The sequence below is a fragment of the Pongo abelii genome, chromosome 10 (assembly GCF_028885655.2).
Source record: "Pongo abelii isolate AG06213 chromosome 10, NHGRI_mPonAbe1-v2.0_pri, whole genome shotgun sequence".
NCBI classification, from domain to species: Eukaryota; Metazoa; Chordata; class Mammalia; order Primates; family Hominidae; genus Pongo; species Pongo abelii.
This window is the reverse complement of record NC_071995.2, coordinates 94,264,533-94,281,387: the sequence shown is the minus strand read 5'-3', so window position 1 is coordinate 94,281,387 and position 16,855 is coordinate 94,264,533. Positions and strand designations below refer to the sequence as shown.

General features: G+C 38.4%; 1 protein-coding gene across 1 annotated transcript in view; it reads left to right on the top strand.

The window, feature by feature from the left end:
• Positions 1 to 16,855, top strand: part of NTN4 (netrin 4) — a gene marked incomplete at its 5' end in the record, with an annotated part of 129,392 nt that overhangs the window by 53,861 nt on the left and 58,676 nt on the right.

Sequence of the window (16,855 nt, the reverse complement as noted above, 5' to 3'; positions counted from 1 at the left end):
CAGCAGCCATGATCCAGTTAGCCAGCAGAACAGTTTGTGCTGGCTGGGCTGAGTCGCTGGGGCAGCATCAGGGTAACTAAAATGACTAGGACAGTAGCCAGAAAGTAACCAAAATAGAAACAGTGCTATTACTTGTAGAAGTTAATCTGGGCTCCCAGAGTTGAAGAAAATGCAGCATTCATTCAACAGATACCTGCTAGTTTCTAGACACTGATGGATCTTTGAAATCCTACAGTATTGTTTCAAATAAAGGGTGCTATGATTTAGTGTATCTCAGTTAACTGGGTTCAGGTAGGATTCAGTCAGAAAATAACAAATATTTAGAGACATGTCAACCTACCAGACTGTGAACTAGAAAGCTTATGTGAGGTAGAGTGCTCAAAATATTTTGCCATGATATTTTAGTGAATTCGTGAAAGGAGAGCATGCAGATCTTTTGTTTCAACTGTCTCTTATAATCCAAGCCATACAGGACCACCTCAGAGTACAGTCCTGAGCAAAATGACAGAGGCCCCCATAACATGGCACAGGGTGGACCCTCAATATTTGTGGACTGAAGGACCTATGAGACACCTGAATGGCTCTGATCAACCACAACAAAGTGCCAGAGTTCTCAAGGGCCTTATAAAAACTTCAGGTGGCCGGGCACAGTGGCTCACACCTGTAATCCCAGCACTTTGGGAGGCCAAGGCGGGTGGATCACCTGAGGTCAGGAGTTCCAGACCAGCCTGGCCAACACAGCAAAACCCCGTCTCTACTAAAAATACAAAAATTAGCTGGGCGTAGTGGTGGGCACCTGTAATCCCTGCTGCTCGAGAGGCTGAGGCACAACAACCACTTGAACCTGGGAGGCGGAGGTTGCAGTGAGCCGAGATCGTGCCACTGCACTCTAGCCTGAGTGACAAAGCAAGACTCTGTCTCAAAAAAATAAATAAATAAATAAATAAAAATTAAAAAAAAAAACATGAGCAGGCATTTAAAAGTATTACTTTCTTTTTTTAAAGTAAGTCCTCTAAATATAGACTTTCAGAGTTAACAACACTTTCTAAGGCTGAAGATAAAAATTCTAGAAGTTTCTCTTTGTTCTGCCAAATTCAACAACGGATAATTACTCAAAGCTAACAGACACTTTCGAAGAAGTCTTAAAATACAACTATTCTATACAATGTACTGCCAGCAAGCAAATTATCAGCCTGTAAAGAGGTTCAGGATAACCAAGTAAAGGAGACTATACAGTAAGTGTTTTTCCATTCCAAAAGGATGTTAGAATGAGACATCTCCATCCTAGAAGACCCTATGGAATGGAAACCTCATTTTCTTACTAATCTCCTGCTGCTTTGAAATTGGTAGCAATTTCCTTTTAAAATAATATTAGTTTGCTCACATCTTTCTATTCCATTTTCATATTGATTTCAATTTGTGCAGCAGTGGTAGCAGCCCCTAGTGCCATTACTAAGCATATGTTTGAATGGAGCTAAGCCAAGCCAAAACTGTGGATAAGGCCAGGTGGGGGGTAAAAAACAGCCTAAGTGGCCAAGACTATGTTGGCTTCCAGGGATCCAGTTCCATGACAATTCTTGCTATCCCTACTCTCTTTAGAAAAAAGAAAAAAAAACCCATAAGCAATTGGCCCATAAGCGGCCACGGTTGGAAGTGTGAATTATTCTGGTTTTCGATTTTTCACTCCTAAGCTTGGGTGTATTTGACTTTTATCTATACTTTTTTCTGAATTAGAAAAGAGCTTATATTAAATTTGGAAATGGTTGCCTCCTTTGAATGTGATTTTTGTTTTGTTTTGTTTTTTGAGATGGAGTTTCGCTCTTGTCGCCCGGGCTGGAGTGCAATGGCACGATCTCAGCTCACCACAACCTCTGCCTCCCTGGTTCAAGTGATTCTCCTGCCTCAGCTTCCAGAGTAGCTGGGACTATAGGCATGTGTCACTACACCCGGCCAATTTTGTATTTTTAGTAGACATGCGGTTTCTCCATGTTGGTCAGGCTGGTCTCGAACTCCTGACCTCAGGTGATCCGCCCGCCTCAGCCTCCCAAAGTGCTGGGATTACAGGTGTGAGCCACCACACCCAGCCTGAATGTGATGTTTTAATTTCTACGATTGCTTCACTGAGCATATTGCACATTGAAAGTATAGCCTTTTGCCTTACTAGGAACATAGGCATAGATTAATTGTCCCACATTTGTGTGTCTCTGGACACCATTCATTTTATGTACACGGCTGTAGAAGAACTGAAATATGATTGTGCCTGCAGAATGGAAGGTAGCTTCTTAAGAAATGCTGTTCTTTTGCAGGTCAGCTTATCATAGATATGTGCACACAAATCTAAATTTTTAGCAGAGTTTTTATTTGCAGCAGTGGAATGTGGTCCCTAAACCAGCACCATCAGCCTCACCTGGCAACTTGTGAGAAATACACATTCTCAAACCTTACCCCAGACTTACTGAATCAGAAATTCTAGAGATGAGGCCTAAGAATCTATGTTTAACAACCCCTCCAGGTGTTCTAATGCTTGCTAAAGTTTGAAAACCATTGCTTTACAGACTATGCCAGTTCATCTGTGGCTAATATTGTTGCTAAAATGAGTAATTAATGAAACCTGATTTTATGGGCTAGAATTTTTTTATGGCTGATGATAGCAAATTAGGGAAGTTAATGGAAATGGCACGCTATTTCTTAAACTATCGAAAAAAATAAGAAAAGAGATTCAAACTAGGAGCCTCATCTACCTTAATACATTCCTTTTTTTTTTTTTGAAATGGAGTCTCGCTCTGTCACTCAGGCTGGAGTGCAGTGGCGTGATCTTGGCTCACTGCACCTCCCCCTCCCGGGTTCAAGCAATTCTCATGCCTCAGCCTCCCAAGGAGCTAGGACGACAGGCACACACCACCATGCCTGGCTAATTTTTGTATTTTTAGTATAGATGGGGTTTCGCCCTGTAGGCCAGGCTGGTCTCCAACTCCTGACCTCAAGTGATCTGCTTGCCTCGGCCTTCCAAAGTGCTGGGATTACAGGCATGAGCCACCACGCCCAGCCCCCTCCTGTGTCTTTTAACACAGCATCACCTTCCCCCTATGTTTCCCCGTCTCCCCAGATCCATTCCACTTAGTCTCACCAGTTTAGTTTTCCTTCATCTGTCTATTTTACTGGAAGGCAGAACAGTGTGATGATTAAGACCCTGGTATTGGAGCCAAACACAGCTAAATCTGACTTACCACAGCATTTACTAAGTTACTTGGTCTCACTGAGCCTCAGTTCTCTAATAAAATGAGGATAATAACTCATAATATTGTAGTTATGGTAAGAATGTAAAAGTCTGATGCTCTGTGCCCAGGATATGGTAGACACTACTTACATTGCTGTCATGATTCTATTGTATTATCTCAGCCACCTCTACTCTTCTCCTTCATACACTTCTTTGCCAATAATGACAAAAATAAATCACAGCTTATGTACTGTTTGACATGTTTACAAGGCTGAGGGTTTTGTGGCAAGGAAAACTGTACTTTGACTCCAGCCTGCTGGAATCCCAGAAATTGTGTGAAGAGATCTTAAGCTTTTTTCTCTTCGCAGCTGTAGAGGACTGATTTAGTTCTCTTTTTCCTAGCAGCTGGTGATTTTACAGCTGTTGGGTGATGAATGGTAATAAGAGGGAATATGAAATGTTTCATTATTTTATTCAATTATCATCCACTGGATAACATGGAGGCCTTAGAATACTGTGAGAAATATTTAAATGCCCTGAGCTGCACTTGTTAAGGCAGATTTTTCTCCTGTAATTTGGAACTTATTTTAAAAGATGGTCAATATTTTGACTGATGGGTCTAAGTCTGAGGGTAAGCGCTGAGACCTGTGGAACCATATAATAGGGTTTGAGGAAAATGTTCCTTAGCTACCTAGCTGTGTAAGGCAGGTTTTAGAATCATTCATATAGTCTCATTATGAAAGTGTTTCCCGAGGAATCCGGATACATTCATTCATGTATTTATGTTTTCATATATCATATGTCATGTTTTATAAATTAAGGACAGATTTAAAACTACAGTTTTCATCTTCTTTTTAAAATTTATTTTAAATTCTATTCACGTTCTATGAATAAGCCAAAAGTATCATTAGAAAACTCTTCAGGCCGGGTACGGTGGCTCACGCTTGTAATCCCAGCACTTTCGGAGTCCAAGGCAGGCGGATCACCTGAAGTCAGGAGTGATCTGCCTGGCCAACACGGTAACACCCTGTCTTTACTAAAATACAAAAATTAGCTGGGTGTGGTGGCGCTCGCCTGTAGTCCCAGATACTCCAGAGACTGGGGCGGAAGAATCGCTTGGACCCAGGAGGCAGAGTCTGCAGTGAGCCGAGACTGCGCCATTGCACTCCAGCCTAGGTAACGAGAGCGAAACTCCGTCTGAAAAAAAAAAAAAAAGAGAAAGGAAGAAAGAGAGAGAGAGAAAAGAAAGCTCTTCAATCTTTAAGGTGTCAAGGAAATGAACAGGAGATTTTAAGAACGATAAAGTTATTAAATTTGACTATAAAATCAGGATTTTAAGAGAGAAAGAAAAGAAAGGAGAGAGAGAAAGAAAGAGAAAGAAAGGAGAGAGAGAAAGAAAGGGAAAGAAAGAAAGAAAGAAAAAGAAAAGAAAGAAAGGGAGAGAAAAGAAAGCTCTTCAATCTTTAAGGTGTTAAGGAAACTAACAGGAGATTTAAAAAACAATAAAGTTATTAAATTAGACTATAAAATCAGGATTTTAAAACACTTTATACGGTAAAACATGCATGTATGTTTGGAAATGTACATCTGTAAATTAGTTTTCGGTTTTAGCACAGAAAAAAACTATCATGAATTATAAATACTGATGACAACAGTTACCCCTTACTGAATGCCTACTATGTGCCAGGTCTTGTGCTATCATGCTACAAGTATTATTGAATTTAATCTCCATAACAACTACATGGAGTATCATCATTATTTTCTTTCACAGATGTGAAACCGAGACTTGAAAATGTTGACTTTCCCAAAACGAATGAAGGGTAGAGCCACAATTTACATTCACCTGTCAGACACTAAAGCCCATTCTCTTTTTGTTGGTGTTGCGCTATGAAAGACTTGGATCTAACCAGGGTTGACATCGTGCCAAGAACAGAGAAAAGAGAGGGAGGGGAAAAAGGATTGGAGAGTGCAGGGGCGATGAGGCTGGGTTCCAGGGATTGATCAGCATGATAACCACAGAATCTAAACTAAGGAGGGAAGTGAGAGAGTAAAGACAATTCTCACCCCCCAAAGGTTAGCTGATTTATTTATTTATTTTTATTATTATTTTTTGAGACGGAGTCCCGCTCTGTTGTGCAGTGGCGCAATCTCGACTCACTGCAACTCTGCCTCCCAGATTCAAGTGATTTTCCTGCCTCAGCCTCCCAAGTAGCTGGGATTACAGGCACCCACTAACACGCCCGGCTAATTTTTATTTTTAGTAGAGATGGGGTTTCACCATGTTGGCCAGGCTGGTCTCAAACTCATGACCTCAGGTAATCTGCCCACCTCGCCCTCCGAAAGTGCTGGGATTACAGGCGTGAGCCACCATGCCTGGCCTAGCTGTTTTATATTTTATAAAGTCCTTTCCTCTGCATTATTTCACCCCATCTTTACTATAACCCTAGAAGGTATGACTGCTCTTACAGGGATAGGTAAACTATCCAAGTCCTCTACATTTCAATGTAACCAGAAATTAGCATTGATTCTCTTTCATTAACAACTAGTGAAATGGCTCCAAAGGGAAGAAAAAGAGAAAGAATAAAAGCAAAAACTTTGGATATTCTACAAAGTAAATAATTTAGAAGTGACTATCTTTGGAAGGGTATGGATATCTATGGTTTTATTAGGAAGAGGGATTTCTGGATCTACCATTCTTTACTTCCCTCTCTAGCCCTAAATCATTTTTGCTGCTGATGAAAAGCACCAGCAACCTCTATCATTTAATTTGTCACATTAGGATCTGGAGGAATAGGTAATCCTGTCACCAAGGGAGTGCAACATATTCCTAATACTAACAAAATGTAAAGCTTGCCAATTTGATACAATTAGTGTGAGCCTATCCTCAATCCTTATTTCAGTGCTCCTGTGTTAGCATGGCATAGTTCTACTGGTAGTCCCTTAGCACTGAGAAACCACAGGTGCTATAGAAGGTGTACAGAATGTTGATTTTACTTTATTTACTACCTCATATTTCCTAATAGAAGGGCAAGCCAAATTCACATTCATGGCTGGAAATTGTTAGTGTTTTGACTGTGTTTTCTCTCCACACAGTAAGATATACTTTCTTTTAATGGCAAAAATTGCCCAGGATTACTGTTTTTGATGATTAGGAAACAAGAAGACTTTGGGACCAGAGGCATTCTAAAATAATCTTGGCACCCATGGAAGGATTTCCTGTGGGGTTCCTTTCAAGAGTTCCCCCAGAACAATTAGATATTTATTTATAGGCCTTTATTTCACAGAGAGGTAAAAGGATAAAAATACCTGAAAGGTAAAATGTTGGTATCAGAGCTGACATCTCTAAAAGTGAAATAGAAGCCAATGGGAAAGTAAGGTTGATTCTCTAAAATATAATATTTGTTCATTTAACTTTTCATGAACATGCTTTCCAGAAAGTGAATGTTTTTCCAGAAAACATATGTATTTAGGTCAAAATTGGGGTATTGTAAAAGTGCAAAAATGAATCTAACAGGTTTGAAATACTTGTTCTATAAATTTGGGAAGGAACAACTCATATTTGACCTTCTTCTTACTATAAAGTACTCCCCAAATATTCAAGGCATATCTCACTTTGCAAATTTTCTCATGAATACTTCCTTTTCAGTATAACATTTTTGGGTCCATCTGTGAATAGCTGGGAGCCTGGAGTCAGATCTCTGTGTATGGAAGACCTGGCCTTCCAATTTTACTGCTAATATAATGGGTTCATGAGGAGAAGGAAGCTGTATGGAAAGAGAAAAGCTGAGGTTACTGATAGATATCTGACTTCCGGTGCACAAATCATGTCTCCACGGTATTTCATTTGTGTCTTGCCAATTTTGTAATAGCTGGAAGCATACTTCAATTTGTCCTGAAACAGTTATATTCAGTAGAAGATAAACTGTGATTTAAGTCCTTATTCTCCCTTGCAAGGGAAATTTTTAGTGACAAGACACATAAGGTTAAAATACACACACACACACACACAGACACATACACTCTTTATAATAATTCCAGAAGATGGAAAAAAACCCACAGCCATTTCAAATAGTAAGGAAAACAAGATCTGTTGATGTTGACATTCAAAACCTTAATAATATAATTGGGACTACAATTGCATTACATCTTAGCAATGTAAATATTTTAATGGAATAAAATAGTAAATTAATACACATATAGGGATATAGAAGGGCTATAATATTTGTTAACTCATAAAAGATTTTTTTGTAATATGGGATTCTAATTTGGCATCTTTTTAGCTCTTTTCCTAGTCTTTAGGTAGAACAAAAATAGAGAAAATTATGGTTTCAAAAACCAAGACAAAATATATTTTAGCTTTAAGATAGCTCACATATTATAATGGAAAAAATTATTATATTTGTTCTACTATTAAATATTTTATATATAATATAAACATTATGTAATTCATACAAGTAAACATGAATCAAGTGTCTTGCCTTTTAATTTTGCATCTCTAAGGGCATGTATTAGTCCATTCTTGCACTGCTGTAAAGAAATACCTGAGACTGGGTAATTTATAAGAAAAGAGGTTTAATTGGCTCACGGTTCTGCAGGCTGTACAGGAAGCATGGCAGCATCTGCTTCTGGGGAGGCCTCAGGAAGCTTCCAATCATGGTGGAAGACAAAGCAGGAGCAAGACCTCTGGCATGGCAGGAGCAGGAGCAAGGGTAGGGGAGGTTCCACACACTTTTAAACAACCAGATCACTTGAGAACTCTGAGGACAGTGCCAAGGCGAATGGTGCTAAACCATTCATGAGAAACAGCCCCCATGATCCAATTGCCTCCCACCAGGCCCCACCTCCAACATTGGGGATTACAGTTTGACATGAGATTTGGATGGGGACACAGATCCAAACCATATCAGGGCAACACTACCAGGCATGTAACTTAGCTAGCTCAGTGAGCTCTCAGAATTTCTGAAAGGCAGTGATTTTATTGTTTCCCATATAAGAACCTAGTAGCCATTAAAATTAAAGAGAACACAGGATCATAGTATTTCCATAGGCTGAACAGAGGCAAAAAATCCTGTAGCCTATTTGTCTTTTAGTTCAAATTTATAACTTAATTCAATCCAACTTAACACACCAGGAATAGAAAGGAACTTCCTCAATGTAATAAAGGTTAGAAAGGAACTTCTCAATGTAATAAAGGTCATCCATGAAAAGTCCCCTGTTAACATCATACTTAATAGTGAAAAACCAAATACTTCCTCCCATGATCAGGAATCAGACAAGGATATCTGCTTTCACCCCTTCTATTCAATGTGGTGCTGGAAGTTCTAGCCAGGGCAATTAGGCTAGAAAAATAAGTAAAGAGCATTCAGATTAGAAAGGAAGACGTAACCCTGTATTTATTCACAGATGATATAATCTTAGATTATAGAAAACTCTTAAGAATTCACCAAAAAACTATTACAGCTGATAAACAAGTTGTAAGATACAAGATCAACATTTTAAAAATCAATTATATTTTTATACACTGGCAATGAACAATCCAAAAATGAAACTAAGAAAACAATCTCATTTACAATAGCATCAAAAAAGAATAAAATAGAGAGAAATAAACTTAACCAAATGCAGGGCCTATACACTGAAAACCCTGAAACATTGTTAAAAAAAATTAAAGAATACCTAAGTAAAGGGAAAGACATTTTGACTTCATGCATTAATTAGAAGGCTTAATATTATTAAAGTGACAATACTCTCCAAACTGACCTATAGATACACTGTGATATCTATCAAAATTCTAGCTGCCCTTTTTGCAGAAATGGACCAGCTGAACCTAAAATTCATGTGGGAAAGCAAAGGACCTCAAATAGCCAAAACAACCTTGAAGAACAGCAAAGTTGGAGAACTTACACTCTCCAATTTCAAAGCTTACCTCAAATCTATAGTAATTAAAACAGTGTGGTACTGGCAAAAGGATAGGCATATAAATCAATGGGAGAGAGAGTTCAGAAATAAACTCATACATTTGTGGCCAAAATTAACAAAAATTAACCAAAATGGATCAAAAACCTAAATATAGAGCTATAATAATAAAACTCTTATAAAGAAACATAGGTGTAGATCCTCATTACTTTGGATTAAGCAATTGTTTCTTAGCTATGACACCAAAAGCACAAGCAACAAATAAAGAAAACAAATAAATTGGACATCATCAAAATGAAAAACTTTTGTGCATCAAAGGATACTATCAAGAAACTGAAAAGACAATGCACAGAATGGGAGTAAATACTTTCAAATCATATATTTGAAAAATTTCTAGTATCCAGAATGTATAAAGAACTCTTACAACTCAACAACAAAAAGACAAATAACCCAGTTTAATAATCAGTAAAAGATTTGAATGACTGGTCTTGAGCCACCCAAAGAAGGTATGCAAATGGCCAATAAGCACATAAAAAGACGTTCAACATCATTAGTCATTAGGGAGATGCAAATCAAAACGACATTGTGATACCACTTTACATCCAAGGCTATGATCAGAAAGACAAACAATAACAAGTGTTGGGGATGATATGGAAAAGTTGGAACCTTCATACATTGCTGGTAGAAATGTAAAATGCTGCTGCTGCTGTGGAAAACAGTCTGGCATTTTCTCCAAAAAAATTTTTTTTTTTTTAGACAGAGTCTTGCTCTGTCTCCCAGGCTGGAGTGCAGTGGCACAATCTCGGCTCACTGCAAGCCCCGCCTTCCAGGTTCATGCCATTCTCCTGCCTCAGCCTTCCGAGTAGCTGGGATTATAGGCACCTGCCACCATGCCCGGCTAATTTTTGTATTTTTAGTAGAGACGGGGTTTCACCATGTTGAAGGCTGGTCTCGAACCCCTGACCTCAGGTGATCCGCCCATCTTGGCCTCCCAAAGTGCTGGGATTACAGGTGTGAGCCACCGTGCCCGGCCCTGTCAAAAATTTTAATATGGAGTTACCATATGACCCAGCAATTCTACTCCTCAGTATATACCCAAGTGAATTGAAAACATGTCTACACAAAATCTTGTACATGAATATTCATAGAAGCATTATTCATAGTAGCCAAAAAGTGGAAACAACTCAAATGTCCATCACTTGATGAATGGATAAACAAACTACGGTATGTCTGTACAATGGACTATTATCCAGCCATAAAAAGGAATGAAATACTGATACACATTATAATTTGGATAAACCTTGAAAATGCTGTGCTAAGTGAAACCCAGACACAAAAGCCCACATATTGTATTATTCCTTTTATATGAAATCCCCAGAATAGACAAATCCATAAAGACAAAATAGGTTGGCGATTGGCAGGTACCGGCAATTAAGGGGGAATGAGAAGGGACTGCCTAGTGAGCATGAGATTTCTTTTTGGAGTGGTGAAAATGCTGTGGAATTAGATGGTGGTAATGATTGTACAACATTTTGAATATACTGAAACCACTGACATGTACACTAGAATGGTTAAAAATAGTGAATTTTATGTTACATGAATGTTATCTCAGTAAGAAAAAAATCAATAGCTTAAAAAAAAACCTAAACAAACAAAAACAGAAAAACAAACATGGTGGGTTATATAGGAATTTTACAGAATAAATATATTTCTTTTCAAGACCAGTCATTAAACTGACTGATTTCAAAAGCATTAGCTTTTGGATGGATGAGTATTGAAGAAAACCAATTCTTTCAATAGCTGTAGCTGTTGTTTCTGGCCATATACAGATAGTCACAGATTTCTGAATGGCTCTGTATTCTGATAGAGTTTCTAAACAAGCACAACTTTTGCATAAACCAGTATTCCACCTTCATTTTTCATGTGCGCATACTCAATAATGAAGACTGTGTTTTACAAGATTCACCTAGAAACAAACAATTTCCCGATATGAAAAGAAGCATCTGAATGAATTAACAACAAAAAACAATGGAAGACAACATGCCCTAGTAACTGGCTTCTTGTACTACAATCAGGGGCTCGTTTATCTTAAACATGTCAACTTTTGTAATACCCTGTGCCCTGTATAGAATACTGAGTGACAGTCAGACAGTGCTGTCAAGAAAGAAGGGAAACAGCAGGAAACGTGAACTAGACTGGATCTTTAAAAAAATCTTTGTAAGAGAATGCATAGTAGCCTGTGACAAGAAATTTTTTTCCTTTAAAACAACCAGAAACTATGCAAACGCATTGAGCAAATGAATCTCAACGGGTGAAAAGTACTTAATAATCCTCACAGCATTTCTAATAGAATTTACCTGGCCCCCAACTAATTATAATAACTCTTCTAAATCCTAGAAGACAGTGAATAAAACCCTACAACATCTTCCTTCATTCTCAAACACTACTTGACAGATAAGTTGCTTACAAAATGAGTTCTACTCGTTTTTTGCTTTCACGCAGTTTCCCAGGTTCTTGCCTAATAGTTGTGTTAAGAGTTTAAACGGCTTACTAGAAGTTATATATTGTTAATTCCATTTTTACTGCCTCTTTCTAAAATTATTAAAATTAAATAGGTACTAAAAGATTGAAATCGATGTAATCCCCTTTTCCCTCCAAGAGATTTTATTATAAGAAGTTATTTTAGGTGTTTGTGGGAAGCAAAAAAAAAAAAAAAAAAAAAATCCTTCTGATGACATCACTGTTCTAAGATGGAACTTCTAATATTTTAGGAATCTCTTGGGAGTTCTGTTCCCTATTCTGTCATTGATTTGCTTTCTGACCTTTGGAAAGTTTAAGTATAAAAAGACAAGCGCAAAGGAAAGTTATCAAAACAAGACTGAGATAGAATGAAGAACAAAGATGGAGTAGGTAGAATGACTATGTAGCTACTGTCTTAGTAACTGAGCATAGTGACCTAGTAGCAATTTGGCTTGAAAGAAATTTCAAATTACTTGGCTGTGTATTGAGAAAGTTTCCCATATAGTATTATAGAAAAGTCTGTCTATAGACAGGAATTACAGCAAAAATCTAGTATTTTTGTTGTAATACTTGTTGATCATCTTTTGCTCTATATTTGCAGCTGAACAAACTACAGCTATTATAGAGAGAAAAGGAGCCAATTTGATATTCTAATGCAATGAAATCTTAGATATATTGAAATAAATGTCTTAAAATCAGAGTGCCTTACTTTATTGCCATTGCATACATGCAAATCTGCAGCCAAGTTAAGCCCATACACCAGCTCAGTTCACTTGTAGGATCTAGTCAAGTAAATATCCCTGTTGGACAGAAATCATTTTTAAAAGGCCAGTAGTCAGAAATAATTTTTAAAACCTATTGGAAACAAAGAAAAAGAAACAGTTCTATAGAGTGGAGTAATGATGGAAAAAATCTCATAAGTTGGTAACAGTATGATCTTATCTAAATGTAATCTTCTTAAGCCTCCTGGGCATTACAATTCTTAGTCTAATGCTATTTGCATTTTTATGGCAGAAATATTTATTACAGTCCCCAGAGGGGAGAGAAACTGCGTGATGATACTGAAAAGAGGAAGCTAGCAGAATTAATCTTGTGAAAATATAAGGCATTCCAACCCCACTGTACAAAACATGTTAAAATTCCATTTTTAGAAGTAAATCCTCAAGTATTCTTGATTTAAAAAAAAAAAAAAAAAAACTTTAGGTAACATGTGAAGGGTAAGAAATGGTAGTGTTAAAAAATAACTTTGTAAAAAGAAAGGTCATGACTCTTATATATATATAAAACGAACATGAGTCAAAGATGTATTTAACTCATTAATGAATGACAGGCCAGTAAGACATTACAGACAGTTCAAAGGAAAATTCAAAGAATTACACATATATAGGCAAATAAAGAATGCTGAAATAGGCGAGGCGCAGTGGCTCATGCCTGTAATCCCAGCACTTTGAGAGGCTGAGGTGTGTGGATCACCTGAGGTCAGGAGTTCGAGACGAGCCTGGCCAGCATGGTGAAACCCCATCTCTATTAAAAATACAAAAATTAGCCAGGTGTGGTGGCACCTGTAATCCCAGTTACTCAGGAGGCTGAGGCAGGAGAATCGCTTGAACCCGGGAGGCAGAGGTTGCAGTGAACCAAGATAGCGCCACTGTACTCCAGCTTGGGCAACAGAGTAAGACTGTGTCTCAAAAAAAAAAAAAAAAAAATGCTGAAATGTATTTACAAATAGATGCAAAACAAGTCAATATGAAGGGCAATGATCAATTGCATTCTACCAGACACAACTGATTTGCATTTCTATGGACAAAAATTATTTGCATTATTAATCATTTCCTACAACTTACAGAGTTGTAAAATAGCTGAATGATGATAAAAGGCCAAGAAAACCTAGCAAGGGTGTGCTGCGGTAACACACTTGGTAATCTCTTGGTCGGGAGCACGGGGAGTGGATTTCAGAGTCTTTCACTATTTTTCCCCGACAACAGGAAAGGTAATTTTGGTAGTAAGGTTTCCCAAAAGATGCTATATTTGAACCTAAAGTCCACAGTTATAAATAAAAGTAGTCTCTATCGCTGGCCTCACAAAAGAGAGATTTGTTCTGTTCTAGGAAGTCATTATTCTGAAGAGTAAGAGAGACTCCTACCTAAAATTACTCAGCCCAAATTTAAACTGTACTGCTCACTTGCAAAAAATACTCTCGAACCAATTATATAGTTTTAAAACAATGGATTTTTTTTTTTTTTTTTTTTTTTTTTGAGACAGAGTCTCACTCTGTCACCCAGGCTGGAGTGCAGTGGCACGATCTTGGCTCACTGCAACCTCTGCCTTCTGGGTTCAAGCGATTTTCCTGCCTCAGCCTCCCAAGTAACTGGGATTACAGCACACACCACCATGCCCGGTTAATTTTATTATTTTTGGTAGAGACAGAGTTTCACTATGCTGGCCAGGCTGGTCTCGAAATCCTGACCTCAAGTGATCTGCCCGCCTTGGCCTCCCAAAGTGCTGGGATTACAGGCATGAGCCACAGCACCTGGCCTAAAATAATGGAAATATTTTAAAATCTTCTTTCACTTGGCTTTTTAAGTGAGGTTTTTGTTTTGTTTTCGAAGACAAGGTCTGGCTTTGTGGCCCAGGCTGGATTGCAGTGGCACAATCTCGGCTCACTACAACCTCTGCCTCCCAGGCTCAAGGGATCCCCGACCTCAGCCTCCTGAGCAGCTGGGACTATAGGTGTTCACCAGCACACCCGGGTAATTTTTGTACTTTTTGTAGAGATGAGGTATTGCCATGTTGCCAAGGCTGATCTCCAATTTATGAGTGGAAGCCATCCACCCTCCATGGCCTCCTAAAGTGCTGAGATTATAGGTGTGAGCCACCACGCCCAGCCTAAGTGAGGTTATGTTATCAACACTATTTTTAAACTCAAACATGTTTTGTGATTTATTTGAAAAGTCCAAGTTGCGCTTTTCTCTGCCCTTGAGCAGTTTCTGCCTTCCTTCCTGCAGATGGGTGGGTTTGGGGGTTCGTTTTTGCTTTATTTCATTTTTGGCTAATCATCTAATTTTTACAAAAGTGGCCGTGCTATATAGAGAAAGATAAACCACAAAACTTGACTTTAGGTCTTAGTTCTAGCTGTAATACTACAAAAAAAAAAAAAAGATCTACTGAATCACAACTTTAAGCAGTCTCGGAATCAGTGCCCACCGTATATATATATATAGATGTATACAGATGTGGCCAATCAATGTACACAGATGGGGTCGCATTTGGAAATTTGTGTGTGAGTGTGTGTGTGCGCGCGTGCGTGTACATGCACATGCACACTTGCACTTCTGAACACTCTTCAACTCCTGATTTCTTATGGTAAGTAGCATATACCATGGCACAGATGAACTTGGACTTAGATAAATAATTCAAAGCTTTGGGGCATATAAAATTTTGTACATGAAAAAATGGAAATAAGCCAGCAACCGCAATTTAAAAATTTACCTAAATCATTCGGTTATGCACAGCGTACTTCTTATTCTTCATAACTAAATTTAAACTGACTAGAAGTCATCACACTACCTATTACCATTCTTATCAGATCGTATCTAATAGGGATGGTAAATAACATAAAGGAGGTGCTATCCACAAAGAGCAAATCTTTAATTAGAGTTTATTTACATTCCTGCTGTCATCTCTGTTTGTAAATGTATTCAAAGGAGTTCCTAATAAGGACTTGTTGAGGCTTGCAGTGGCCTGGAAATTCCCCTAGAAGGCATCAGAATCTCCAGTGCGCAGATAGAAAGGTTTTACATAGAACCAGTGAAGATCAAAAAGTATTCTCTACCCTTACTTGCCTGAACTTTATGCCAGGTGTGGGAAATTGGGGCCAGTCTCCCTGTATTCACCTATCTTCAAAGCTGCTTGGCTTCTTCCAGAGGAATAGAACCGATAATCCATTCAAGCACAGACCACTCATGAAGTGGCTCACCATGAGTCCAAACCAGACTCTGTCCTGGACAGCTCTTACTTAAAGGACAAGTTTTGGGAGGACACACCAATTTTATTTATAAAAGTGTCATCCTGAAGACACTTGGCCAAAGTGGACCCCTCAAAATCCTTCTGCCAAGGGTCTTACAATGGCATAGTTTAGGGGTTAAGATGAGGATGCTAGAGTGAGACTGCTAGAGTTCAGGTAGCTTTACCACTTATTGGCTTTGTGGCCTTGGGCCGATTACTTAAACTCTTTGGGCCTTCATTTTCTCCTTTGTGAAACTGGGCAATAATAGTTATACTTACTGTATGGGGTTTTCATGTGAAGGAATTGAGTTAATATTTATACAATGCCTACAATGGTGCCTGGGTATATAGTAAGAGCTACTCAGTGTTAGTTACTATTACTATTGTTGTTGTTATTTATCATCAGGTCCATAACTGACCCACATTCCTTGAGCTTACAGTAGATCTCCCGGAGATGACCACTGCGCATGAGGACATATTTATCAACATGCCTTGCCCAGGTATAAGCCTGTATACCCCTTATAGGAAGCAATCTGGACAAAGCTAAATGTGACAAATGAAATTATCTCATTCCCACTTCAAATGCATAATTATCACCCTGCCTTCTTGGCAGTTTTAAAAATGAGACTAAGCTCGGTAACTTGAGTTCTCAAGGCTTCATAATATATATATTCCCTGAATGAAAAAAAAATACACATTTATTGGAAACCCATTGTATGTCAGTTACCAGGGATTCAAAGACATTTAAGCTACTGTTTGTTCCCTGCAAGGTCTTACAATCTAGTAGAGAGAGGCGGATAATGTATGATTCCCATGCTGTACACTAAATGCCGTTTTCTTAGGGAATTTGCATTGGCTCCATTCATGGTTTTTTCAGGTCTGTCCATCAGAGCAAGGTCTTGGCAAATTAGTGAAGTAGGCACAGTTTGTTTTTGGCTCCTCTCTCCCCTTAAGACATTCCCTTTCCCTCCTCCGGGAAGTCCCAGTTCTAGGATTGAAAACATGATTATAATCTCTGCTGACATGTTTTTGCTAATAATATAAGGATTTGCCCCTCCTGAGGGTAAGTGCATTTTTGTAAGGAGGTCTTGAACCTAAAACATCATTCTAGAGCTAAAGGAATGAATTTCTACAGAAAGAATTTCAGGTTACAGTTTAGCTGGGGGAAACGAAGCCTTAAGTACTGGCTAATTTTTATTC